Genomic DNA, 27,392 nt, shown 5'->3' with positions numbered 1-27,392 from the left:
TGATGTTGAGCATCTTTTCATGTATCCATTGACCATCTGGATGTCTTCTTTGGAAAACATCTCTTCATATATTCTGCCCATTTTTAATTAGATTATTAAATAGGTATTTTAATACCCATTTAATAAATGATAACATTGAAACCTAATCTGGTTATAAAAATGCCCGATGTTGCACAGCTAATAAATACAGGATACGTTAGAAACCAGGTCAGTCTAACCTCCAAGCACCAAACAACTGCACCTTTATAACTCTTCCTAGATATGTGTTTTGTGCTTCAGTCCCAAATGTATAGCTCAAAAACAATACACAACTTTAACTCTAATGATAATTTTTAGTTTTTTTATTTGTTTATTTATTTTGCGGGAGTGGGGAGAGAGGCAGAGAGAGAGGGAGACACAGAATCAGGAGCAGGCTCCAGGCTCTCTGTCAGCACAAGGCCTGACGTGGGGCTCGAACTCAGAGTGCGATTTCATGACCTGAGCCAAAGTTGGACACTTAACTGACTGAGCCACCCAGACGCCCCTCTAATGGTAATTTTTCAATGAAAAAGGCCAGGAACAACTGTACAGTCTGCTGTTAAAAATCTCTCAACAAAGGAACACTAGAGTCAATATACTCAGACATATAATGAGGTAATCTTGTCCTCACTATCACAACACAGAGAGTGTGAACAGATCTGACTTTGCATGTTACATGGTTGAATACAGACAATTTCAATGGAATCAAATAAAAACTAGTTTTTACACACAACTAGAAAACAGAATCTGCCATATCAACAAATGCATTCAATACCTTGGAATAAATTTAATTTGAAACACAGGGTATTTTTTTAAATTAATAAATCCTAATGGAAAAAACTTAAAAACATAACTAAAGAACTATGCCATATGTTTATTTAGAGAAACTAAGTAAAGACACCAATGTATTTTTTATTTTAATATATATAGATTTGTGCAGTACAACTACAATACCACTGAGAATTAGCAGTGAAAAATCAATGGAAGACAGTATCAAAGCATGTTCATAGATAATAAAGATGGATTCAGTCTAGCATATTTGGAAAATAGAATACACTGCCACAATGATCAAAATCATATGGAATTGAGTTATCATAGTTTGAAATATGAAACTGACCCAGAACGGAGACAAAGCAAACATACGGCAAATGATAACCACTTACTACATTGACTTCCAAATAGTTCGCTAGCAAGTTGGAAGGAATCAACTTAGATACATAAACACATGAGACTCAAATACTACAATAAATTCCAGCTGCACCAAAGAGTAAAAGAATTTTTTAGAAACTGAAGAGTAGTTATTTTTCTCAGATGTGGCGAGAACATACACTTCTGATCACTGGAGAAATGAAGGTTGTTACCAGGAGTATGATGGAGTCATTGAACATGCTTTTGAAACTTTTAATTTTCATGCAGCAAAATAAAAAATAAAAATATTATAAAGGAAAATTTCTAATATGGAATATATATATTACAAACATAACCTGGTAATAGATTTCTCCCAAGAAAATATGAGAAAAATCAATGATTATGTAAGCCAATAACCACTTTCCACTTGATGAATGCTCACAAAGTTTACATTCAAGAAAATATAAACTAAATCATCACGTTTAAAAAAAAAATTCCCAGTTGTATTAAAAATGAAAAAGAAAAAGGCAAACCTAGCCAATTTGAAGTCTCCCTTATATACTAAAGAAAAAAATTAAAAAATTATAAAACCCAACCTTAACAAGTCTTTGGGGAGAGGCAGAAGGTATACTTCATATATTAATGGTAGAAATATTAAATGACTATATCTTCCTTCAGGGTAACCTATTACATGTTCTTTGACCCATTACCCATTCCCTCTCTCGGAGGGAGGAAAACTAATATCAAAATTTTCAATGCAGCATTACCTATAATGGAGAAAATTAGCATTAGTTCAAATGCCGAAAAATATTTAAATAAGTAAAACCATCATATATTACCATATACAAATTAAAATGACAAGTAACTGGAAGGTGTAATTCACTGGAAGGTGCAAGATCATGTTTGTATGAAATAAAGTAAAATAAAAGAACTTGAACCCATGATCATGGTACAAAATTATATAGAAATATAGAAATAAAATTGATCTACATCAGAAAAAGATTTTGACTGATATAAATGGCATAACATTGTTCCTTATGTTTTTTTAAAAGAAAATTCAAATAGTTACAATAAGGATATGTGACATTTATAGAACACTTGCTATTTGATAGGCATTGTTCTAAGTGTTTTTACATCTATTAATTTGATTTGGTCTTTGTAATACCCAATGTGCTGGGTACTATTTTTAAGCTCTATATTATAGATAAAGGAATTGAGGTGAAGAGTAGTCAAATAAATTACTCTAGGTTACAAAGCTTAGCTTAATTGTTCCAAAGTTAACAGTGCCTTAAGAATCGTTTAGATGAATTCCATTTGCTGGTTGCTTTAACTTGGTCCCAAATTTTGGGGGCCTTATATCGCTTTTCAATATTCTTATTCATTTCTCTAGTGTGAAAAAAAGTAAAAAAAAAACAAAAATCTCAAGAGCATTCTAAGAAGTAAAAACAAAGAATTGTTGAATATAGAATTCGAAAGAATAAAGTAGAACCATACCCCCAAAAAGCTTATTTAGGGAGATTAAAATAATAGTACTATAGTAGGGGCACCTGGGTGGCTCAGTTGGTTGGGTGTCTGACTTCAGCTCAGGTCATGATCTCACAGATCGTGAGTTCAAGCCCTGCGTTGGGCTCTGTGCTGACAGCTCAGAGCCTGGAGCCTGCTTTGGATTCTGTGTCTCCCTCTCTCTCTCTCCCCTCCTCCACTCATGCTCTGTCTCTCTCTGTCTCAGAAATAAATAAACATTAAAAAAAAGTCATATAGTAAACATACTCTGGGATGCAAAAGAGAGCCTTCTTCATAGCAATATCCCCCAGTACACACGCACACACAAGCGCATGCACAGGTACACGTGGTGTCCTCTCCCTCCTTAGTCCCTGACTCATCAATTGGCATAGACACACCACACCCCCTGGGCCCCAATAATCCTATAACTTTGAGGAAATCAAGCACTCTCTCTGAAAAAAAAGTTAGAATCTCCAGAAAAAAATCCACATGACATAATAGGACTGGCCATTTTATCTCTAAGGAAATGGACTAACAAATCATTGCTTCGAAGAGGGGAAATTTTCCCAGTTACATTGATTTCAAGACTTCGGTAGGTTAACTGTTTCCAGGTCAGCCTGACCTGTCAGACTTCTTTGTTGCTGCTTGATCAAATTATCCCTTATCTTTCATTCAGAGACCAAGGTGAACTGGAAGCTGGGAGATCCTTGAAACACTTTTTAAAAAAATTGTAGGCTGTTGATATGTCTTCTGTTTTGTACCCAAGGTAAAAATAATAAGCCAATAATAATAATAATAAAGTTAAATTTAATCTTAGGTTCACGGACCCATTGTGGATAATAAGTTTGTATTATTTGCGTGTTTGTGGTGAAGTTCAGAGGACTGTGAAAATAGGATCTATAATAAACCCATGACTGGAATTTCAGGACAACAGTCATAAAGCAAAGACTTAAAAGGTTTCATCATTAGACTAATTGGAATTCATTTGATCCTCCAATGTAACAAAATCCTTCTGTCTACTTTCCCAAGCCATTGTTCTTTGCATTAAACATATTGGCTTGCCGATCATTAAATATTCATTTTCTGCAGTGCCTTTTATATCGATCCTGGGATGTCCTTAGGAAAAGCTTTCAGTAGGTTCAATAGTTTTGAAAGATACTTAGGTTTACTCCATGACTGGCAAATATTTTTCTTTCTTCTTGCTTCAAAAATGGAATATTAGAACTTAGATCTTTCTATCTAGTCTGTAGTCTCATTATTAATGAAGACTTCAAGTGATACTGAGCTGCAACTGAACTCTATGAGAATATTAAAATATTTGTTGTGGTAAATATTTAAGAAAGGCCAACTATTATTATGGAAAAGAAATATATGGATACACATGTAATAATCACTTTCCTTTTTCCAGTTTATGGGGATATAATTGACATATCATATTATATAAGTTTAAGGTATCTCCTATTCTTTTATCATAGCTAATGCCAAAATATTTATTAAATGAATATTATGTTTTCTGTGTGCTTTACCACACACAGATACTCTTTAAAAATCCACTGTATAAAGTATGACATAATGTACAAAATGTAGTTTCTGTCTTAAAACTTCTAATAGGTAGTAACTATTTGAAATTCATATCAAAGATTTTCTCCTACTTCACTGTTCTTTTAACCAGTGATTTTATTATTTAGACCCCATACACTAATTTTCTTACTCTGGTTGTGATCTAAAATTGCAAGTACCTGTGAAGTACCCTGCCTTTTCCTCTATCACTACACTTCCCTTAAAAGTTGCAATAGGGGTTCCCCAGGTGACTCAGTTGGTTAAGTGTCCTACTTCAGCTCAGGTCATGATCTCAGGGTTCGTGGGTTCGAGTCCTGCATCAGGCTCTGGGTTTGAGTCCTGCATCAGGCTCTGAGCTATTAGCTCAGAGCCTGGATCCTGCTTCAGATTCTGTGTCTCCTTCTCTCTCGGCCCATTCCTAGCTCATGTTCTGTCTGTCTGTCTCTCAAAAATAAATAAACATTTAAAAAATTTTAAAAAGGAAAGTAAATGAATAGGAAACCACAGACTGGGAAGTGTATGTAAACATATACCTGACAAAAGACTTGTATTCAGAATTTTAAAATGACCACTACAACTCAGTAACAAAAAAGACACAAATCCAAAAAGAAAGTGAATAAAAAACTTTAAGAGACACATGACAAAGGAAGTTTTATGAATGTCCAATAAGGACAGAATAAAGTGCTCAATATTGTTAGTTATCAGAGAAATGTAAATTAAAACTGCAATGATAAATGAGAAAAGGAAAAGAGAGAGAGAGAGAGTCCAAGAAACAAACTCTAAATTATAAAGAACAAACTATTAGTTACCAGTGGGTGGGGGATGGGTGAAATTAGGTGAAGGGGATTAAGAGTACCCTGATCATGATGAGCATTGAGTAATATATAGAATTGTTAAATCACTATATTGTACACCTGAAACTAATATGGCCTTGTATGTTAACTGTACTGGAATTAAAATACAATTTTAAAAAACTACAATGACATATCACTCCATACCCAACTACAATGGCTAAAATTTAAAGTATTGAAAATACCAAATATTGGCCAAGATGTGGTAGGACTCCATAACTTGCAAAATGGTACAACCACTTTCACAAAAGATTTGGCAATTTCTTATCAAGTTAAAAATACATCTACCCTATGGCTCACAAACTGTACTCCTAAGTATTTACCAAAGAAGAATGAAAACATACATCCACAGAAAGGCATGAACAAGAGCATTCAAGCCATCAAAAACTGAAAACAACCCAAATGCTCATTAACAGATGAATGGATAAGAAAATTGTGGTATATTCAAACACTGGAAAATTATCCAGAAAGGAAACACCCAAAACCATAGATGAATCTTGGACATCATGCTCAACGAAAGAAAGAACCTAGACACAAGGAGTAACACTGTATGATCCCACTTACTTGTTGTTTTTTTTTTTAACTGAAGTAGAGTTGACATAAAATATTATATTAGTTTTAGGTGTACAGAATAGTGATTCAACATGTATACACATTGCAAAATGCTCACCGTGACAAGGGTAGTTATCAGTCACTATACAAAGCCATTACAATATTATTGATTATATTTCCTATGCTGTGCATTGCATCACCACAACTTATTTATTTGATAACGGAAAGTTTGTACCTCTTAATGACCTTCACCTATTTCACCCATCCCTTCTTCTCCTCCCCACTAGCAACCATCAGTTTGTTCTCTGTATTTATGAGTCTGTTTCTGTTTACCCTTGTTTGTTTGTTTGTTTTAGATTCCACATATAAGTAAAATCATGTTTGATTTGTCTTTTCTTGTCTGACTTATTTCACTTAGTTTAATACCTTCTAGGTCCATCCATGTTGTCACAAATGACAAGATTTTATTCTTTGTTATGGCCAAGCAATATTTTATTACGTGTGTGTATGTGTGTATATGTGTGTACATATACACATATATTGAGTATATATACATCTACATGTGTGTATATACATCTGTGTATCTATCTTTCTATCTCTCTGTCTATACCACATTTTCCTTATCTATTCATCTATCAATAGACACTTAGGTTACTTCCATATCTTGGCTATAATAAATAATGCTGCAATGCACATAGGAGTAGCTCTGTCTTTGCAAATTGGTGTTTTTGTTATTTTTGGGTAAATACCCAGAAATGGTATTGCTGAACTGTATGATACTTTTGTGAATTTCCTGAATAGGTTAAAAAAAAAATCTATGCTGAAAATCTCTGGTCAAAAAAAAATCTAGGATAAAAAAACTAGAAGAACATTTGTCACTGGTGAGGTGATAATTAGGAAGAGGTATAAAGGGAACTTTATGGAGTGAAAAAAATGTTCTAAATTTTGATAGAAGTGTGGATTATATGGGAGTATACATTTGTCCAAACTCATCAAATTGTATATGCTATGGAAAGAATGTTTGTGTTCCCCCCAAACTTTTATGTTGAAATTCCAACCCCCAATGTGATACTATAAGAGGTGGAACATTTGGGAAGTAATTAGGTCATGAGAGTGAAGCCTTCGTAAATGGGATTAGTGCCCTTATCAAAGAGACCCCAGAGAGTACTTGCCAGAACTTGACCATGCTAGGACTCTAATCTTGGATTTCCAGCCTCCAGAACTGTGAAAAACAAGTTTCTATTGTTTATGATCCACTCAGTTTATGACACTTTGTTATAATAGCCCTAACTGATTAAGACAGTTTACTGAAGATGTGTGCATTTCATGGTATTTAAATTTTACCTCAAAGACAAAGGACCCAAAACAAATATTAACCCTAGTAGGTTTGCTTTTCTCAGTGGATTAGCAATTCTGAGACTACACTGTGTATTCTAGAATTGAGTGAGTGTGTAAATATATTAGCCCTAGTAGGTTTGCTTTTCTCAGTGGATTAGCAATTCTGAGACTACACTGTGTATTCTAGAATTGAGCGAGTGTGCAAATATATTGAGGATAATGAAAATCAGGTTTCTCATTTTCTGTGAAGGGAGTTAGAAATATTGAAAAGGGGGAAGAATGAACTGTATCCTGTGGTACTGGATTGGAATTGGAAATGCAAATATTAATTTGTGATTTTTAATATCTAGATATATATTGCTACGTTATAATGGACTGTGTCCCTAAAATTCATTGTTGAAACTCCAATCTTGATGTGATGATATTTGGGGGTGGAGATTTTGGGGGTGATTAGGTCATAAAGTTGGAGTCCTCATGAGTGAGATTAGTGCTCGTATAACAAGAAGCCAGAGAGCCAGCTACCTGTCTTTTCACCATGTGAGGACACAATAAGAAGACAGGTGTCTGTAAAGCGGGATGAGGGTTCTCACCAAAAACCTGACCACTCTGGTTCCAGCCTTTGGAACTGTGAGAAATAAATACTTGTTGTTGGAGCCACCCAGTCTAAGATGGTTATTTGTTAGAGCAGCCCAAACTGACCAAGCTATAGATATGGATAGTAGTAGTTACAGATGTGGAAATAGATCTAGCTGTGTGTATTTGTGTGTGTACATGTGTGTATCATTTCCTAGATACGGTAGCTCACAGGGCCCAGAAGAGCTTCTAGCAAAGAGCACAACTGTTACCCAAATCATTGTCTCCAATGACCTTTTCTCCATTAAATAGAATCTGAATTCCTTGGAGAAATGCTGATTGCAAAACTGGAGCAAGAAAAAGGCAAGATGCATCAGGAACATTTTATTAGCTCTGTAAGGATAGGCTCAAAATAAGATGAACACAAGTCAAAAGGACTTAGAATTTGTCTTGAAGTAACTCCCACTGACCAACACTGGAACAAATTGAGCATTAATACAATGATAGTAATGGATTATAACCTAGTGAATAAAGTTAAAAGTTATGAGTCAATACTGATACAAAAGAAAGAAAGAAAGAAAGAAAGAAAGAAAGAAAGAAAGAAAGAAAGAAAGAAAAAGAAGAAAGACAGGGAGGAAGGGAAAAAGGAAGGAAGGAAGGGAAAAGGGAGGAACGAAGGAAGGAAGGAAGGGAAAAAGGAAGGAAGGAAGGAAGGAAGGAAGGGAGAAAGGAAGGAAAGCTTTCTACTATGCTGACTGAAAAGTACTGAGGGAATGGTGGAATTAGAAAATCATCATGCCATGAGTCATGGAATGGAAAGGAGAGGATGTTTACAGAGTTACCAAATTTCTCCCCCTAACTTCCTCTAATTCATTTAAGGGGAAAAACAATAGTAACTCGCCCATGGAGAAACCTCCGCTACATCACTCGAACCAGGTAATCAAAATGATCATCATCAACATTGAGACCAACTGACATCAAGTGACTCCTGATCTGATGCCCTGAGATACACTTCTTGAGGCACTTTGTGTTGTGCATCCTGAACTAGGACACATGCAAACCTGAGCTAGAAAGAAACCTCAGACAAACCCAAACCAAGGGATAACTGTATACAATAACTGGACTGCGTTTTTCAAAAGTGCCATGGTCAGGGAAGACAAAGAAAGACTGAATAACGGTTCCACGGGAAAGAAGTCTCAAAGCTATGACATCTGAACACAGCAGGTGTTACTGGATTGGATGCTTGACTGGGAGAACACATAGCTACAAAAGAATACTTTGGGGGTAACTGACAAAATTTGAATGTAGGTTTGGGGTTAGATAACATTTTATAAAAGTTTTATTTCTTTATTTTGAAATTTTTACTGTGCTTGCAAAAGAGAGTGTCTGTAATCTTAGGAAATACACATGAGTATTTGAGGGTAAAGGAGAAAAATGTTGCCAACTCTCTCAAATGGTTCAAAAATTCGTGTGTGTGTGTGTGTGTGTGTGTGTGTGTGTAAAAAGAGAATGTGTGTGTGCAAATGGGGCAAAATGGAAGTACTGTATATGAGTGAAGGGTTACAGAAGTTTCTTGTATTATTCTTGCAACCATTCTATAAGTTTGAAATTACATCAAAATAAAACATTACGCAAACAGGGTCATCTAAATTTATGTAACTCTTGGCCCATGTATCTTAGTTTTAGGGCTGGAACATAGACAAGATTTTACTAAAACTTCAACTAAGATTTTAAAGGCAGGGATGTATAACTTGAAAAGGTGAAGGTTAATTACTATCCTGCCTGCCTCAAAAGAGAAATCTTTAACAGAGATTGCATAGGGTTTTACAGCCACACATGCTCATTTTAATATGTATAATCTTAATTTAGCATTTTAATCTACCGTATGAATCTCCTATTTATGTCAGTATAAGAACACATAGGTTTGAATTATTTGAAATGGAAACTGTTTTTCTTCCATCTCATTAGTTTTATCGACTGTATTCATTTTCTGCTTTTGCTATGATGAATTCCCACAAACTTCATGGCTTACAACAACACAAATTTATTCTCTAACAGTCTGGAGGTCGAAAGTGCAAAAGAAGTCTTAAGGGGCTGGTGTCAAGGTGTAGTGAGGCTGGAGCCTGTGGGGAGATTGTCTTTCAGGCCTCTTCTACTTTGGGGGGCCACAGGCTCTCCTTAGCTCCATCACTCCGACTTCAATGGCCTTGGCTTTTCCTATATTGTTGCCCACTATCCCTCTGCTTCCCTCTTGTAGGACACTTGAGATTGCATTAGGGCCTACTTGGATAGTTCAAGATAATCTCCTTTTCCCCAAATCCTTACCTTGATCGCACCTGCAAAGTCCCTTGTGCCCTGTAAGGTAAATTCACAGGTTCTGAACACTAAGATATGGAGGGCCATTATTAAGCCTTAAAACACGGACTGTTTTACCTACTCAGTCTCTGTCCACCAGAAAACTAAATGAAATATTTGGAATTATAATAATTTAGGAATTACATCATATAAATTAGAATCTTTGAGAAAAAAATGTCAAAGCTAAACTTATAATTGTATAATATTATTCAGTTTTAAGTTTTTTTTCTTTAATTCAGTTCTCTCTATACCGCAGAAAGATTCTCAATAAAGAGTAGCTTATTGTGAAAAATAATAAACATGAATCAGCTTTGGAACATGGTAAAGCTTACTCTAATTACCTGTTCATTCATTGAACAAATACTTACTCAGTGCCAAGCTCTGTGGTAGATATTGACCAGTAGAGAAGAGGCTGTTTCCATCTGCATTTTTCTCTCATGGCAGACTGTATATCTCATGATGGCTACGAAATAATCTCCCACCCTACCCGCTCATCTGAAAGTGTGAAGTTTTCACTCTTCCTAGTGAGAGGTGGGAACTGTATTCCCTTACCTTGAGTCCAGGCAGGCCTGTGAATACAGCAGTTTTGCTACGTGACTTCTGAGGTTGGGTCATAAAGATCAATACAGCTTCTGCATAGTTCTCTTGGGATGATCACTCTTAGAACCCAACTCCCACACCGTGAGGAAGCTTAGCCACATGGAAAGGCTAACATGTTGTCTTACGTGAGCATTCCAATCAAAAGCTCAGTATCACCAGCCAGACATATGACTAAGGAAGCTTTAAAGAATAAGTACATTCATCCAGTCAGCCCCAGGATCATGAAAAATAGTGACAAAATAATACAGCTGTTTTAAGCTACTAAGTTTTGGAGTTATTTGTTATACAGTGATAGATGACCCAACATCTCTTATTATCTACTCCTTTTGTGAATATAGATCATATTTATGCTTACATTTGACAGCACAACATACAAAATTTACAACGAAACCTGCTTCTTACCAATTTTACTATACTGAGTGATACTATGTGTATATCGTTCTTCCAGAGCAAAGAATAAAATAGCCGAGTAAACTCACAGTGCTTTGTATGCGTTTCTTAAGTGGTGACTGATGAGATAAAAGGATCAGAGCAAGCCAAGCAAGAATAAGTGAGAAATTCTGAAGCTTCATGACCTGCTGGAGCAAAATCACTACTTTTTTTTCTGTCTCATCAAGCCATTTTGACCTTCAAAATTTCTCCACAAAATCTGTTCTTCTTCAAGCATTTCCCATGTCAACGTCTATTATTATCATCCATCCAGTTGCTCGAGCCAGAAGCTTCGAAGTGATCCTTGATGTCTCTCTCCTTCAGCACCCATTTCCAGTCAACACAAAGTCCTTACCATTTCTTCCCACATAGCTTCTGAATTTCTACTATTCTTTTCATCTCCTCTGGCATCATCTCAACGTAAGTCTACTTAGAAGTTCCTGAAAATCTCCCAAATCTTTAGTCTCCCTCAATTTTTTGCATCAGAATGCAAATCTGATCCCAGGGGCTCCTGGGTGGCTCAGCTGGTTAAGCATCTGACCCTTGATTTCAGCTCAAGTCATGATCTCCCAGTTTGTGAGATTGAGCCCCATGTTGGGCTCTGCACTGACAGCTCAGAGCCTGCTTGGGATTCTCTCCCTCTCTCTCTCTACCCCTCTCTCGCTCACGCATGCAAGCACTCTCTCTCTTTCTCTCTCTCTCAAAATAAATAAATAAACTTAAAAAATGTTTTTAAAAAGAATGCAAATCTGATCCCATTACTGTCCTGCTTCCTTTTGAGAACTTCTCACTGCTCTCAGAGAAAGGGACCAAATCCTAAACATGGTCCACAAGGCCCTGGATAACTGGACTTTTTCTCCATCTCTAGATTCTTCCCCTCATCTTCTTACGCATTCTAGTCGCTATGACCTTTATTGTCTCCATGCTTTTCCCACCATGAAATCTCATTGACTGTGATCCCTCAGTCTGCAATGTTCTTACCTCCTTTTCTTGATTACTACTTATTTAACAGTCTGAGCTCAGTTTAATAGGTCCCTTTCCCAGAGAAGTCGACCCTAATTCCCCAGGCGAGGTCCAGTACTTTGCACTTTTACATCTACCATGCTGTGTGGATTAAAAACGTGACAGGTACAAAAATCAATTCATGAGAGCTCACATTTTCTTTCCACCACCCCAACCACCGAAATCTCTTATAAGAAGCTAGCTTCATTTTTGAGGGTAGACTAGATGGGAAAAGAGGGGGGGTGGGAGGTCTGAGTGCTAGGGGCTCTTCAGGCTGAAGGCCAGGAAGAAAACTGGGAAAGTTCATTTTTTCGCCAGTGACTTGCTGCTGAAGGCCATATTGAAAATGCAAGGTACAGGAAAAGATGCTAAAGAGATTTTCTTGTGCAATAATAATGGATTCTCCCTTGTGTATTTCCTGGAAAGACTGCAATAAAGATTTGAGTTGTTTTTACTTAATATGTTCTGCTGCACTAACCAAAAGAGCAGCTGGTTAAAACGGTTACACGTTGAATATTAATTTAATGACTCTCTCTTCCCTTCACCCCCGCTTGCATACAAACTTTATAAGGTTGATGTCTGCATCTGTTTTGTTCATTATTTTAGCCCCCATGTTTGCACAGTGAGCTGCAGATGCTGACTCCATATTGGTTGAGTTAAGTGTGATTTGGGGCAATTTGCTTATCCTGTCCGGGCTTCAATTAGCATTGCATTTTACGTTTCTCAACTTTTCTTTTATTCTTCTTATTTTTAAATTTTTTATGTATTTTTTTTAATGTTTATTCACTTTTTAAGAGACAGAGCATGAACATGAGCAGGGCAGGGGCAGAGAAAGAGGGAGACACAGAATCTGAAGCAGGCTCCAGGCTCTGAGCTGTCACGAACGGTGAGATCATGACCTGAGCAGAAGTCAGACGTTTAACCCACTGAGCCACCCAGGCGCCCCTCTCAACTTTTTCAATAGAAATAGCACCAACTGCAGAGGAGAAAAAAATATTTACCTCCTGGAAGTCTGGGTAGCCTGGAGCAGCCAGTTATAGTTCTGATATTTCTCTGGAGTTTCTTTGAAGTTTCATGTTTCATCTTCAAACTTATTTAAATGTTACATTCCATACCATTGTATGTCAGCATTTATTTAAAATCTAATGTAATTTTAATATCAAATTTTTTAGCAAAAATGAGTGGCATTGTACCTTTCACCTTCAGGGCTGTGCAAAGCTCACATCTGTTGAGAAACACAAGTATTCATTAAACGATCTGGAAAGCTCCCTTTTTGCTCAAAGCGTTATGACTCTTTGATTCTAACAAGTTGAACAACTCATAATTACTGTGTTCACGTCACAGGAGGAGAACCCAAGGACAGTCAGATAAAGTGTGTGCTTTTAAGGGAACTGAGCTGTGATGACAAGTCATATGCATGTACAAAGATAATATTATGAAGTAGTGTAGAGTGAATGCCGAGTGTGTGGGGCAGCTTGTCAACACAGAAGAGTCCAGAAGAAGGATTAGGCCCTTTAGGCCTCTATTTCCTCTTTGGGAACAGGGGTAAGGATGCTCACAACTTTTATCTCAGAAGGTGGTTATAAAGCTCAATAAGAGGGGTGCCTGGGTGGCTCAGTTGGTTAAGTGTCCAGCTCTTGATTTCAGCTCAGGTCATGATCCCGCGACTCAGGGGATTGAGCCCCCATGCTGGGCTCTGTGCCGTGAGGAGCCTGCTTGGGATTCTCTCTCTCCCTCTCTCTCTGCCCCTCTCCTGTATGCACTCTCTCTCTCTCTCTCTCAAAATAAATAAATAAACATTTAAAAAAGTTCAATAAGATAAAATATACCCACTTACAAATAAACAGTAGTATTGTTAGGAATCCAGGGGCATTTCAGTCATATGGTGGAGCCTTGAAATATGGGTCGACAGACAGGCATGGGGAATGGCCTTCATGAAGCCAGGGAAAGAGAAATACACCACCAAAACTCAGGAAACTAGGGGCACCTGGGTGGCTCAGTCAGTTAACTATCTGACTCTTGATTTCAGTGCAGGTCATGATCCCGGTTCGAGACTGAACCCCGGTTGGGCTTCATACTATCCTGAGCCCACATAGGATTCTTCCCCCTCCCCTCCCACTGCTGACGAGCCCTCTCTCTCTCTCAAAATAAATAAATAAACTTAAAAAAAAAAAACCTCAGGAATCTAAAAAGAACATAATCTTTATTGAGCTGAGAGCTCAGTTAGGGGAGATATCTCTGGAAAGGCAGACTATTGCAGACCTTGAATTCAAAGTTCGGGAATTTAGAACCATTCCTGTGGGCTTTATTTTAAAGAGATAAGTCCCTTGGAATAATTTGGTTCATATTTTGAGACAGCTGGGAACGTTTTGGTGCCGACCAGAGGGCTATTTTAAATGTTTCAACTCCTTTAAGAATATTAAAAGGAGAAATGAAGAGACCAGATAATCGCTTGCAGAGATCAAATGTCATGATTGCAATATTGCTAAAAGAATAAAGGAGAGTATGGTTGCATTTTTTAGTAAAAAATGAATTGGCATTATGCCAGGTATGGGAGAGCAGGATAAAAGTACATTCAAAATGGAGTTCCAATATACTTCTTAATAGGAAGTTAAAAGCAAGTGGTCTCCAGCATAATTTGGAATAAACTCCAGCATCATGGAATGAATAACACATGGTTCAAATCTTAACCTGATCAAATCAAATCAGTTCTGTATGATGAAACCTTGACATTTGTAGAAGGCTGAGCTTTCTGGGCATGATGTACAGGAAATCATACCTGGTAATGGTGATAATTCTACACAGTTGATCATTTAAATGGGATATCTGAAAATCAAGTAAAAAGAAAACATACTGTTAGTGTACAGCATCAGAATTTGTTTAATGGAAGCATCCAAATGCAAAATCAATCCCTATTTTAAGAAGTTTCTATAAAGCATACCTTCTTTTACAACACAGGAAAAAGAGCACAAAACTTAATGTTGAAACTGTGTGCATTGAGCGCTATTAACGATGGCCACATTTGGACACATAGTATAGAACATGCTACACTTTGTGTAGAAAAGAAAGCAAGTGTATGTTTAAATACATAGTAGTGTATTTGCTAGTGTATGTTTAAATAACCCTGGAAAGATACAAAATAAACTTCATCATGATTCATCTCTAGGACACAAAAGTAAAGGGGAGAGATTTCTTTGTGCGCTCTTTTGCATTTTTAAAAAAAATTTGGTGTGTACCAGTTATGTCGCCCAAAAAGCAGATTAACAAATGAAATGAAGCGGCTGCAAATAAAACGGTTACTTTTGACGTGGTTTCTGGAGATTCGATGTTCAATGTATGAATAAATAAGCCAACTTACCTCGCATAGTTAGATGGTAAGCTAGCTAAGAATCTGCATTTCACACGAGTTCCTAGGGGACACTGCTGCTGGGTCTGGGGACCGCACTTTGAGAATCACTGTCCCATCAGTCCCATCAGCAATGAGTCACCTCATTGCTGTGCTGGAGAACACCTCTTCACACTCCAAAGGAGAAGTAAAAGTGTGCAATGAGTTGGAAATCAGACCATGGAAAACATTAGCAAAATGTTATAAGTCTCAAATGTAGCAGGATCTAAAGATAGCATGTCTAGGCAAATAGCTCCTCTGAGATCTTCTCAGTGAGCCATAAATCAACACCATGCCCAGCACTCAGCTACTCGTTACGACTCATGCACTGACATGGAAGATGCTTCATCCGGTTAAGCAAAGGACAGCCCCTGTATGATGATTCATTTAAATGTTTCCCTAACACTGAATTGCATCGAAAGTATAATCCAAATTATTTCCTGACAAGTTTTGGTATCCCTTGTATTTACTTCTCATTAATTTTTACCCAAATTCAGATCTGTCAGTGCTCAGTGTACAATAAACAATTTACAATTTTCACGTGGTGAATCAAAAGCCCATGAAATACAAAGGGGGGCTTACAGACCAGTTTTACTGCTAAGGTCATGTAACCTTAACATCTCTCATGGCATTTCCTCATCTAAAACTGGGTAAAGTGATAACTACCCCAAGTTTGGTGTTCCATGATGGTCATAATTATGTCTACTATATACTGGACACATACTAAGTGCTTTACGTGCATTCATTCATTCACTCTTCATAACTATCTTATGAGATATGTATTATTGTCATCCCCTTTCCCAGAGAGGGAACTGAAGCCCAGAGAGGTTTAGAAACTTCTCCAAGCCTGATGTATAAACAGCCTTCTGTTCTTTTAATTTTTTAATAAATTCCCCTGATATAATTTATTATAAAGGTAAGGAAAACACATGTGCATAGTTGATTTGTAATATATTATTTTGCGTGTGCGCACACGATATAATACTGTATCATTAAGACCATGGTATAGAAGGCTATTGAATCCAGGCAATTTCTGTATGTTGGGTATCACACTCTTTTCTAGCTTCTGGTAAACTTTTTTTTTTTTTTTCTGAACATTTCTCAATTGAGGCATAATTGACACAAAACATTATATTAGATTCACGTGTAAAGCAACATTAATGGTTTAATATTTGTATGTGTTGTAAGATGATTGCCATCAATTAGTTAACATCTATCACCAGACACAGTTACACATTTTTTTCTTGTGATGAGAGCTTTTAAGATTTACTCTCAGCAACTTTCAAACATGCAACACAGTATTATAACTACAGTGACCATGCTGTACGTTATATCCTCATGCCTTATTTATTTTATAACTAAAATCTGTGTCCTTTGATCTCCTTAACCCATTTTCTCCTCCCATCCTCTACCCACCACATTCTGCCTCTGAAAACTGCCAATCTGTTCTCTGTGCTATGTGCTCAGGTTTTTGTTTTGTTTTATAGATTCTACATGTAAGTGAAATCATATAGTATTTTTCTTTCTCCATCTGACGTCTTTCATCTCGGATGATGCCCTCAAGTTCCATCCGTGCTGCTGCAAATGGCAAAATTTCCTTCGCTTTTTATGGCTGAATAATATTCCATGGTATATACATGCCACATTTTCCTTATCCATTCATTCATCATTGGACACTTAGGTTGCTTCTATATCTTGACTATAATAAATAATGCTGCAATTGACATTGGTGTGCATATATCTTTTCGAATTAGTGTTTTCATTTTCTTTAGATAAACACCCAGAAGTGGAAATGTGTGATCATATGGTAGTTCTATTTTTTTTTTATTTTTTGAGGACTGTCCATACTGTTTTCTACAGACGGTGAGACAGTTTATATTCCCATCAACAGTGCACGAGGACCCCCTCTTCTCCAAATCCTCACCTACACTTGTTATCTCTTATCTTTTTGGCATAGACATGGAAGTGACTTTCAATAATGTCAGATAATGTCTTTCTTTTTTTAATGTTTTATTATTTTTTTTGAGAGAGAGAGAGAGAGCATGAGTGAGTGAGGGGCAGAGAGAGAGGGTGACAGAGTATCTGAAGCAGGCTCTATGCTGACATGCTGACAGCAACCAAGCCCAATGTGGGACTGGAACTCAAGAACCTTGAGATCACAACCTGAGCTGAAGTTGGACACTCAACCAACTGAGCCACTGGGGCCTTAATGTCAGATAATTTCTAAACATTTAGCTAACTAAAATCAAAGGAAATACTTGGTTAGCTCATTTATTTTTCCATATAAATTATTATAATTTAGAATATAACCACTAAACAATGAAGCACTATAACTTCAGAATGATAGGATACTCCTTTATATCTCTTGTACTTAATCAGAAATTCATCATCCTCTCGCTATAGGCAAAATTTCTTAAATTAGTCATAAGAAACACTAACCACAAAAACAAGATTGGTAAGATTTTCACTTGTTTGCTTCAAGAACTATTCATCAAGAAATACCACTAAGAGAGTGAGAAGTCAAGTTATAAATTGGGAGGAAATATTTGCTGACCTTACATACAACAAAGATCTTATAGCTAGAGTATATATAGAAAGTCTTTAGGAGAAAGATAAACATCTGAACCTTAAAATGAGAAAAACACTTGAATAGGCAAATCAGCCTCTTAGTCACCAGAATACTCCCTATTAAGACTGGATTGAGACACCACTACATACCCAACAGAATGTCCAATGTTTAAAAGAAACAAAAACAAAACAAAATATCTGATGATACCAACTCCTGGTGACAATATGGAGCAGGTAGAAAGCTCATACATGGCTGATGGAGATTTAAATAGAAATGCAACTTTGAAAAATTGTCAGGATTTACTACAGCAAAACATATGCCCACCTTATCCGCTAGGTACACACAGAAGAGAAATTCATGTTTTTGCTCCCTAAAAGGCATACCCAGCAATGTCCCAAGAATATTCATAGCAGATATATTCATAATAAACCCAAACCTGAAAACAAACCGAATGCTCACCGACAGAATAGATATGTAAGTTGTGGTATCTTCATATAATGGAATATACTACAAGCAATAAAAAGTAAAGGACTACCTTTGCATGGAACAAATTGGGTAAATCTCACTGACAAAATGTTGACTGTAAATAGCCAGACATAAAAATACCTACTCTATTGTTTGTCTCTATAGATGTATGTATGTCTATTTATTTGTATACATACACATACATACATGTTTATATATTTATATATATATTTATATATATATTTATATATATATATATATATATATATATATATACACACAACTTTATATGTTCACGAATAAGCAAAACTATGGTGATAGAGGTTAGAATAGGGACTGTGTTGAATGTTGGAGGTTGGGGAGTGGTAATTGGAAGGGGCGTAACGGAGCTTTTGGGTGCTGGAATACATTGTATCTTGATTTGGGTGGTTGTTACACACATGAATACAAATGAAAATTCACCAAGCTGCACAGTGAAAGTGTATACATTTAACTGTATATATGTTCCACCTCAAAAAAAGGAAAACAAAACCAATCTCTCTGGTTAATGTTATGAAATATATATTTCCATGCTAAATAATTTCTAGCTCTGGAAGGATGAAAAGAATGAAAAAGTATTGAATATGAATCTAGTCAGAAGGATCCACAACTGACTTTGCAAACTATGGAAGTGACATGGTAATGGTACACTTTAGCCTTAGTATTGTGAGCATGTGCCAGGGGAGTGTTTGGGGAGAATATTGAATACCTAATGCACAATGCTTTCTGTTGAGTAATGCTTGCTTCTAATTGCTTTAAACTGGTGACTCAGAATCTGGAGGAGGAGGGAATGGAATCTTTCCCACCCTCTTCTCCCACATGGCGCCCCCACTGACCACAAATTCTTAGCTTTGACTCTTATTCAGAGTTTTCAGGCAGATTTTATGGTTTTCTACATTCTAAAATACAAGTTGTATAAATAAATGACACATGCTTAAGGCCCCAAGATGCCTTTAGATATTTCATAGACTTCCCTGTGGGCCACCTCTCTCCCTTCCCATCCCTCTGCCCTCTTCACTCATAATGTAACACAGACTGGACATTTGGACTCAAATTAGCAGGTGACAATTGAATTTTTACTTCGGACTTCATTTGTTTATTGTTGCAGTGGCTCTAGGTGGGGTTTTGTTACGGTCCCATAAGATTTCAACTAACAAACTTTTAGAAATTGCTTGAAAGTTTACATCCACCAAAGTAAAATTTGTGTGATGTCTCTATGAATGTTAACATGTTGGTATACCATGCTGCATTCTGTAAAACTAACTTAGTAAAGATAGAATTCAGTCAGATCTGACCCTCAGGTTCAAGGATATATCCTGCCAGGTAGGTAGAAGGGAGAAGCTAAAATATCTGCATAGCAGCATGGCTTAAAGTGTTTGCAAGGCCAGGATGCCTGGGTGACTCAGTCAGTTAAGCGGCTGACTTGGCCTCAGTTCATGATCTCACAGTTCGTGGGTTCAAGCCCCACATCAGGCTCTATGCTGACAGCTCAGAGCTTGGAGTCTGCTTCGGATTCTGTGTGTGTGTGTCTCTCTATGCCCCTCCTCTGCTCGCTCACTCTCTGGCTCTCAAAAAAATGAATAAACGTTTTAAAAAATAAAGAAAGAAAAAAGTTTTGCAAGGCCAGCACATTAGAAATGGTGAAGAATTTTTGTAAGCTCTTTTCCCACTCAACACTGACTATATCAAATTTGTGGGAGGGAAATATCCAGGATCCAGAGAAAGGACTGAACATTATGTTCTTTTGTCCCATGGCGGGCAGGTGCTGATCAAGGCTTACAGGGTGGCATACCATTTTGATATTTTACATTTCTTCTACTGCTCCCCACCACCAGCCATATGAAAGACATAATCTTTTCTAATTGCTCTGCATCTGAGGGTGCCTGAAGTTTCATTCATTCTGGCTGAGTTTGGGCTTTGGTACAGAGACGATGATTCAAAGAGGTGCTTCCTTCCCTTTGTTCCTGTAGATAATTGCAAAGGGAATCCTTTCAGGCTTAAATCATTGGGGCATTAGGTCAGATGCATGAGTCACAGTTGACAAGGGGCTAAACATTTAAAAATGACTTTGTTAAAATAATTCTAACATAGAAGAATTAGAATTTTATTATAAAAATCTTCCCTTTTAGAAAAAAAATTTTTTTAACATTTATTTATTTTTGAGAGACACAGAGAGGCAGAGTATGAGCAGGGGAGGGGCAGAGAGAGAGGAAGACACAGAATCCAAAGCAGGCTGCAGGCTCCAAGCTGTCAGCCCAGAGTCCGATGCGGGGCTCGAATTCACAAAGTGATATCATGACCTGAGCTGAAGTCGGACGCTCAACAGACTGAGCCACGCAGGAGCCCCAGAAAATCTTCCCTCTTTTTTTTTTTTCCAGTTTTAAATAAAACATTCCTGTATAATGGTTATTTACCTTTCTTTTTTAGGTAGAAGCTAAAGAATTGGAATTGCTAGTTCATTTTTCCTTAGCTTTGTGGGATTTTGTTTTTGTTTTTGTTTTTTTATGTTTGCCCTTGCTTCTTTCTTCCTCTATGATCTATTTCTTTCTCCTCAGCTTGGAGACTTTATATAGGTGTTATGTGTGCGAACTCCAGAGCAGGGATGCTTGGGTTCAAATCCCAGTTCATTGCCTACCAGCTGTGTGGTCTGAGGCATTATTACTTAACCTCTCTATGCGTATGTTTCTTCATTCATCAAAAGGGGATGATAATTATAAATCTCCATTGATAGGTTTTTGGAGGATCGATGTGTAAGCAGAAATGAAACACCAAGAACAGCATCTGGCACTTGGTAAATACCCTGTCAAGTGTCAGCTGTATTCCTGTTCTTGCTGAAGGATTCTCTTATGCCTTTTGCCCTGATTTTCCCCTCTTGGTGCTGTTTCTCTCTCAGCCTTGACTTAGCCTTTGCTCTATATCAACATGCTGACTTCATTTGTTTGTATCTTGGTGTACATTTCCCCCCCACAGTTTTGAATCATAAGATTCTCTGGGTGCTAGAGAATGACCTTATTAACAACCAAAACCTTGGTATATACAGTACGTTAAGACTGTCGCTTGCTAAGTGATTCATTTATCACCCACTTCTGTCATGCATTGGTCATAAGACAATCAAAAGGCACAGATGAAAAGAACACTCATCTACTTTGTTATGTCTTAGAAATAATGTGTATTATTAAAAGCACAACTCCAAATCACAAAATCTAAGATTTGGGAGAGACCAAAAAGGTCACTTGGTTTAACTTCCCAACTAATGTTTCGCTGCATTTGCAATATTCTCTGCAAAAGGTCTAGCCTCAATTAAGTAAACCCCATGATGATAATCTTATGAAGTCAAGAGGCAGATTATTTTATCTTTTATATAGCTCTGATTCTGGGGTACTCTAAGTTTAGCCAAAATTAGCATATTTTCAGTTTCCATCCCTCATGTATTTTAATGAAGTTATTTAATTTACTCTTGAGGTCTTGTATAAAATATACAATATAACACATCTTTTCATAAAACTTCTTCAGATATTTGCTGACTACTGACATGCTTCTCCTAGAGTTCTCTGGATATACGAGTTGAGCGATATATTACTCATCTTGTCCACTGTGGATAGTTTCTTCTGAATCAGCTTACGGTTTATTTTATTTTAATCTTATTTTAATTTATCCTTTTAATTTCGGCAGCAAATTGAACTCAATATTCCATATATAGTTGGCTGAGTCCAAAGGTGTCACTACCTATATCTACTATTCTGATTCTAAATATTATACTTATACTCCTATTAATGGACCCACGATCATATTAGCTTATTTTTGGTAGCTACATAATCTTTGTGAATAACAGCGTATTAATTCCATCCAACTCACGGTCCCAATACAGATCTGATTTGTAGCTCATTCTTTGCAAGTTCCATAGCATGTTGTACAGACTGTTATTGTAAGACAAAGTGCAAAGGCAGTCTAATTATTTTATTGTGTTTTGATTCTAATTTATTCTAATTATTTTATTGTGTTATTGCACTCAACTATGAACTCTGCATAGGTTAATTTTTCATTATTTTGTTGTGGTAACTAATAATATATCTGTTACTCAAAACACATTTATCAAATATATGTTTAATTAATCCTTTATACTGCTCTTTAAAAAATTTATTTTTTTTCTAATTTTTTTTAACATTTATTCATTTTTGAAAGGCAGAGAGAGACAGAGCGTGAATGGGGGAGGGGCAGAGAGAGAGGGAGACACAGAAACAGAGGCAGGCTCCAGGATCCAGGCTCCAGGCTCTGAGCTGTCAGCACAGAGTCCGACGTGGGGCTCGAACTCACAGACCTCGAGATCATGACCTGAGCCGAAGTCGGCCGCTCAACCAACTGAGCCACCCAGGCGCCCCCTTTATACTTCTCTTTAAAGGTAACTATTGTTAACAATCATTACTGTACCATAATGTCACATGAAAATTTTGATAGAAGAGGCCCACAGAGATGAATACGCCCATCTTCTTCCTAGTGGCCTGCTTATACCAAACCATCCAGCTGAAGGGTTGTAGAACTTGGATCTAATCAGCATCAGGATAAGGGATTATTAAACCCAAATGTTTAGTCAAGTGTATGCCCTGTGTATGTGTCCATCCAACTGTACAACCATTGGAAACATTATGTAAAGAGTGTGGATGGCTTACAGCGGACAGTCAGTATCCACCATGGCAAAGTAATCAGCTTTGGAAGACTGAATGGACCTGTGCCAGGGAAACCTGATGCTGGAAACCTTCAGGGAATTTTGCCGCCTTGGCAGTTAAAGGGCATCCAACAGCCTGGACCAAGAAAACTTATTTAGAGAACAAGCATGCCTTTCAAGAGACTGTAATGAATCTGACCTTAAACTAAATGCCTAGAAGATTATTTCTATGTGTGTTGTATTTACGTTGTTTGTGCTTTTATAGGTATTTCCTACTTTTTCTTATCTTATCTTATCTTATCTTATCTTATCTTATCTTATCTTATCTGGTTCATACATAACCTTTGGTAACAACTGCTGTAACTGAACACAGAGGAACAGCTATCATAAGACCTTAAGTTCTACTCGATTTAATAAACTTGATATTCAATTTCCAGCTTAGCTTTGATAGCAAAACTTCAAAAGGATAATGGATAGAAAATATTGAAACAAGGTCTTTTGACATTGAGCTCTGGTGTGCAGAGGTGATATGGAACACTGAAAAAGGAGGTGTCCATGTCTGTGATGTGATTTGCGGGGTGCATCCAGACACGGCTCCCTTCCTTCCTTTCTGTCCAGAAATTACCGACAAAAAAGTTAGAACCAAAATAAATAAAGCTGTTGCTCGGAGGGCATTTCCATTACCTGAGAAGGAAGGGAAGACATTCCTGCCCTTCCTTATTATTACCTAAGGAGGAACCGGTGAATCAGCACCTGAGAAGGTACAAGAGAGAAACTACCGGAGGGACTAAGTCCCTGACACCAGCTCCTAGTGAGTGAACTTCTCCCCATGCCCAGGCATGGAGCCTTCCCAAAGACTGAGCAGCTGTGGCAGAAAATGTGGAATGTGAAGGCCTGGGCCAATGTCTAGGGAGTTCACCAGGCTGTCCCCTTACAGAGGAAGAGCCAGAGGCAGGAGAGGAAAAAGCTTGGATTCTCCTAGAATTTGATCTGTGAAGAACATCGACTCTGGGTGGCAGCTTTTGCCACTGTGACTTTGCAGGGTAAACAAAGCTGGTGTGATCCCACCCAGGAGGCAGTAGGCACAGACCCACAAAGCTGTCTGTGGGCCATTAGAGGCAGTGTCTGCTCGAGCCCACTTTGTGCAGGCAGGGAGAAGAGGCCTCAACTGTACTCGGCTCTGGAGACAGTGGTCACAGTGTCTTACCAAGATGACAGAACCTGAGTTCTGTGAAGAGTCTCAGGTCTGGCACCCCCTTTCCTGCCAGTAAACACCAGCGCTAAAAACAAGCTAACAAGAGTGCCCTCAGATCCTGTCGCTGCTGGAAACTTTCTCCATCACCCAGTGTGCACAATCCCCTCCTAATGCTGAAGAAGGCTCCTTCTGTTTTCCTTCTGGTACTTCAGGAAATTTTAACAAAATGTTTTTTAGGTAAAATGAATAAATATTTATTTTAAAATATTTAAATTGCTGTCTTTTAAAGCACTGTCTAGCCCGGAAAGTATTCTTCACGTCTTGGCATGGAAGACTGTGTTTTGGCAGGTTTTATTTATGGATATAGGAAAAAAAGAGTAACTGAAAATGGCCAGACTGCTCCACACTTAAAAAAAAAAAAAAAAAAAAAAAAAAAATTCCCTCTGGGCCAGCCTCCAGCATGGAAAAGTTTGAGTCTCTAAATAGGCTCTTTCAGGAAGTTTTGGATGATGGCAAAGATGGTATAAAGAAACGTGGTGTGAATGTTTTCCTACGAAAAACTAAAGTGATCAGTGAGCTCCAGGGATTCGTATTTTGTTAAGTTATAAAACCACGAGAGGAGCAGCTGGCCTCCGTGGCCCCTTGGCAAGTCCGATCCAGGCTTGCGAGGTGGAGGAATGAGCATGGAGGGTTTACCAGCCGTCTTAGCATCCTGCCTCGGGCACCCGACCCCCCGGAGTTGGTCAAGACTTTGGGAAGCACACCTGAGAGCCAGGTGCATAGTGTAATCACCACCGCATACTGTGTTCTTACTCTGTTTCAGACAACTGTGGAGAACGTGAACCTGAACTTCTCACATGCGCTTTTCTCACAGTTATGTTCATCCTGGAAAATCATCCTTGAACTGAAAGCAGTACATCAAACTGCTCTACTTCTCTGAACAGAGAAGAGTATTGAGGAATGACACCAAGGATCTTGAAAGTTTGGAGTGAGTCAGGTCTATTTATGGAGCTTTTAAAAAATTAAGTGGCCCTGGGGCGCCTGGGTGGCTCCGTCGGTTAAGCAACCCACTCTTGATTTCGGCCCAGGTCATGATCTCGCAGTTCGTGAGCTGAGCCCTGCGTCGGGCTCCTTGCTGACAGCTCAGAGCTTGCCCGGGATTCTCTCTCTCTCTCCCTCTCTCTCTCTGCCCCCCCTTCAAAATAAATAAATAAACTTAAAAAAAAAATTAAGTGGCCCAGACCTACAACTTGATATTGAAAACAGCCTTGAGCGTAAAACACACTGCCCTTCCAAATTCCAAGTTCCTCTGTGAACATCCTACTACATGCTGACTCATCATATACAAACCATATGCAGATGTTCTTTAACCCTGGGTTTCAAAAGATCCCTACTTAGAAAAAGTTCTTAACCATATTCACCAAATTCCTTACATACCCTGAAAGCTTCCAGAACAATTTCTCTTCTGGTCCTACTGGTCCGAGACAGCATGGAACTCTTATGAACATACCACTTTAATTTGACATTGCTTACCTTGCATAATCATTGCCTCTATAAAAGTCTCTCAGCTTTTGACTATTTATTTATATTTTCAAGTATATGATTTCCTTCCACTTCACCGTGAGTAAATACAGGAAGATATGATACTCTTTCAAACCACAACTATTAGACCAGCCCCAAAACTGCAAGGGCATCATGGTGATTTTCCACCGATGAGTTTCCCCGTGTTGTTTCAAATTTAACTTTCTCAAAACTAGGGAAACCTGGGCTATTTTAATCTTTCTAAAAACTAGTGATTTTAGTCTTTAGCTTTTTAGCTGGTATTCTCTCTGAAGGACCTTCTTTGAGGAATATGTGAGTTCCTAAGAATCTGAATTAGTTGGTTGGCTACCAGGAGAGGACAGAGAAGCCTTTATAACCGACTTTTTCTGGGGTTTCATTTTACATTTCAAGAGCTCTGTGTTCTAATATCACTTACCTGAAAAGAGATACTGCAGGTGTAATAGAGGAAGAAAGTAAGAGAGTTAAAGCAGCTGGCTTATGTTAGCTACCTTTCAGAGCTCCAAACTACCTGCTACTCCCAAGAATTTTGACGTGTATGATAATTCCTAAGGGTATAATCATTCCATGCGGGATACAAGCTACAAAAGGAACCACAGAGAGAGCTAGTATCCAACAAAGCAGTATCTGTTTAGCACACTGAAGGAAAAAAAAAAAATCAAATTACCCCTAAATCCGAACTGTGCAATGTTGTCGCCTTCTAATGAATGTAAAAACCTAGTACCTCTAAAATATGCTCCTGGCCCATTCCAATTGCTATGTGACCTTGGAGAAACCTCTTTTGAAGTTTTCTGTGTCTGTAAAACCTGGGTAATAATACTATCTGTCCCAGATGGTTGGAATTGTGTGAATTAATTAGTTCAAGCTGGGAAAGTCTTTGATACTGTTAAGTGCTGAACATTGTTAGTGTTATAGGTGCAGGTGGAGGCAATATTACATAGTACATCTATAATTAGAAAGGCCTAGAAACTGCAAACAATGCCAACACCCCAGGAGTTAAGTTAGGGAGACAATACCCTATGTCATTTTCTCCCTGAGACGGGGTTGGCTTGTTATGACTGAAGGCCTAATTCCTTCTTTTATCCTCTTTGAAAGGTTGCAGCTTGTCTTAGACTTGCCCACCCCAGAGCATAGTCTGTACTGGGTGTAGATGCTTTTTAAGGCAGTATTCTAAGTGAAGGGCCAGCGTCCGTGAGAACACAGAGTACAGCCATGGCTTTACGGTGCTTGTGAATTCTTCTGAGTCAGGGAAGTAACAAAGTCCTTCCCAGAAATACCTGTCATCAGAAAAACGCAGAAAATTTCTTCATCTATAAAATGAAGGGAGAAGTCCAAACCTCCTTTTAGAGATGAATAGCTTTCTTCTTTGTTTTTTCAACCAAACAAAAAAATCACGAAGTATTATATGGAACCTAAATATATAAAATAGAAAAAAACAAAACAAAACAAAAAACAAAAAACCCTGAGCTGTGTTGAATGAAAGAAGAAAGGGAAAAACCTCTGCGTTCCCTGCAAGGAGCCTGAGTCACATTGTCAAAACGTAAATCTCCCCTGGGTCCATTCTAGAGACCATGAAAGCAGTCAATGTCTACAACAGGTTTCAACCT

The 27,392-nt window shown here is 37.8% G+C and overlaps 1 long non-coding RNA gene across 1 annotated transcript in view; it reads left to right on the top strand.

Annotated features, from left to right (window-relative positions):
- LOC131506449 (uncharacterized) overlaps positions 1-25,705 on the top strand; it is a 39,988-nt gene extending 14,283 nt beyond the window's left edge. The window contains exon 3 of the long non-coding RNA XR_009258945.1: positions 25,049-25,705. This is a non-coding gene — a long non-coding RNA (uncharacterized LOC131506449). The remainder of the gene's footprint in view (positions 1-25,048) is intronic.
- The last annotated feature ends 1,687 nt before the right edge of the window (positions 25,706-27,392 follow it).

Source organism: Neofelis nebulosa, chromosome 3 (genome assembly GCF_028018385.1).
Source record: "Neofelis nebulosa isolate mNeoNeb1 chromosome 3, mNeoNeb1.pri, whole genome shotgun sequence".
Taxonomy (NCBI): Eukaryota; Metazoa; Chordata; class Mammalia; order Carnivora; family Felidae; genus Neofelis; species Neofelis nebulosa.
This window is presented reverse-complemented; position numbering and strand designations above follow the sequence as displayed.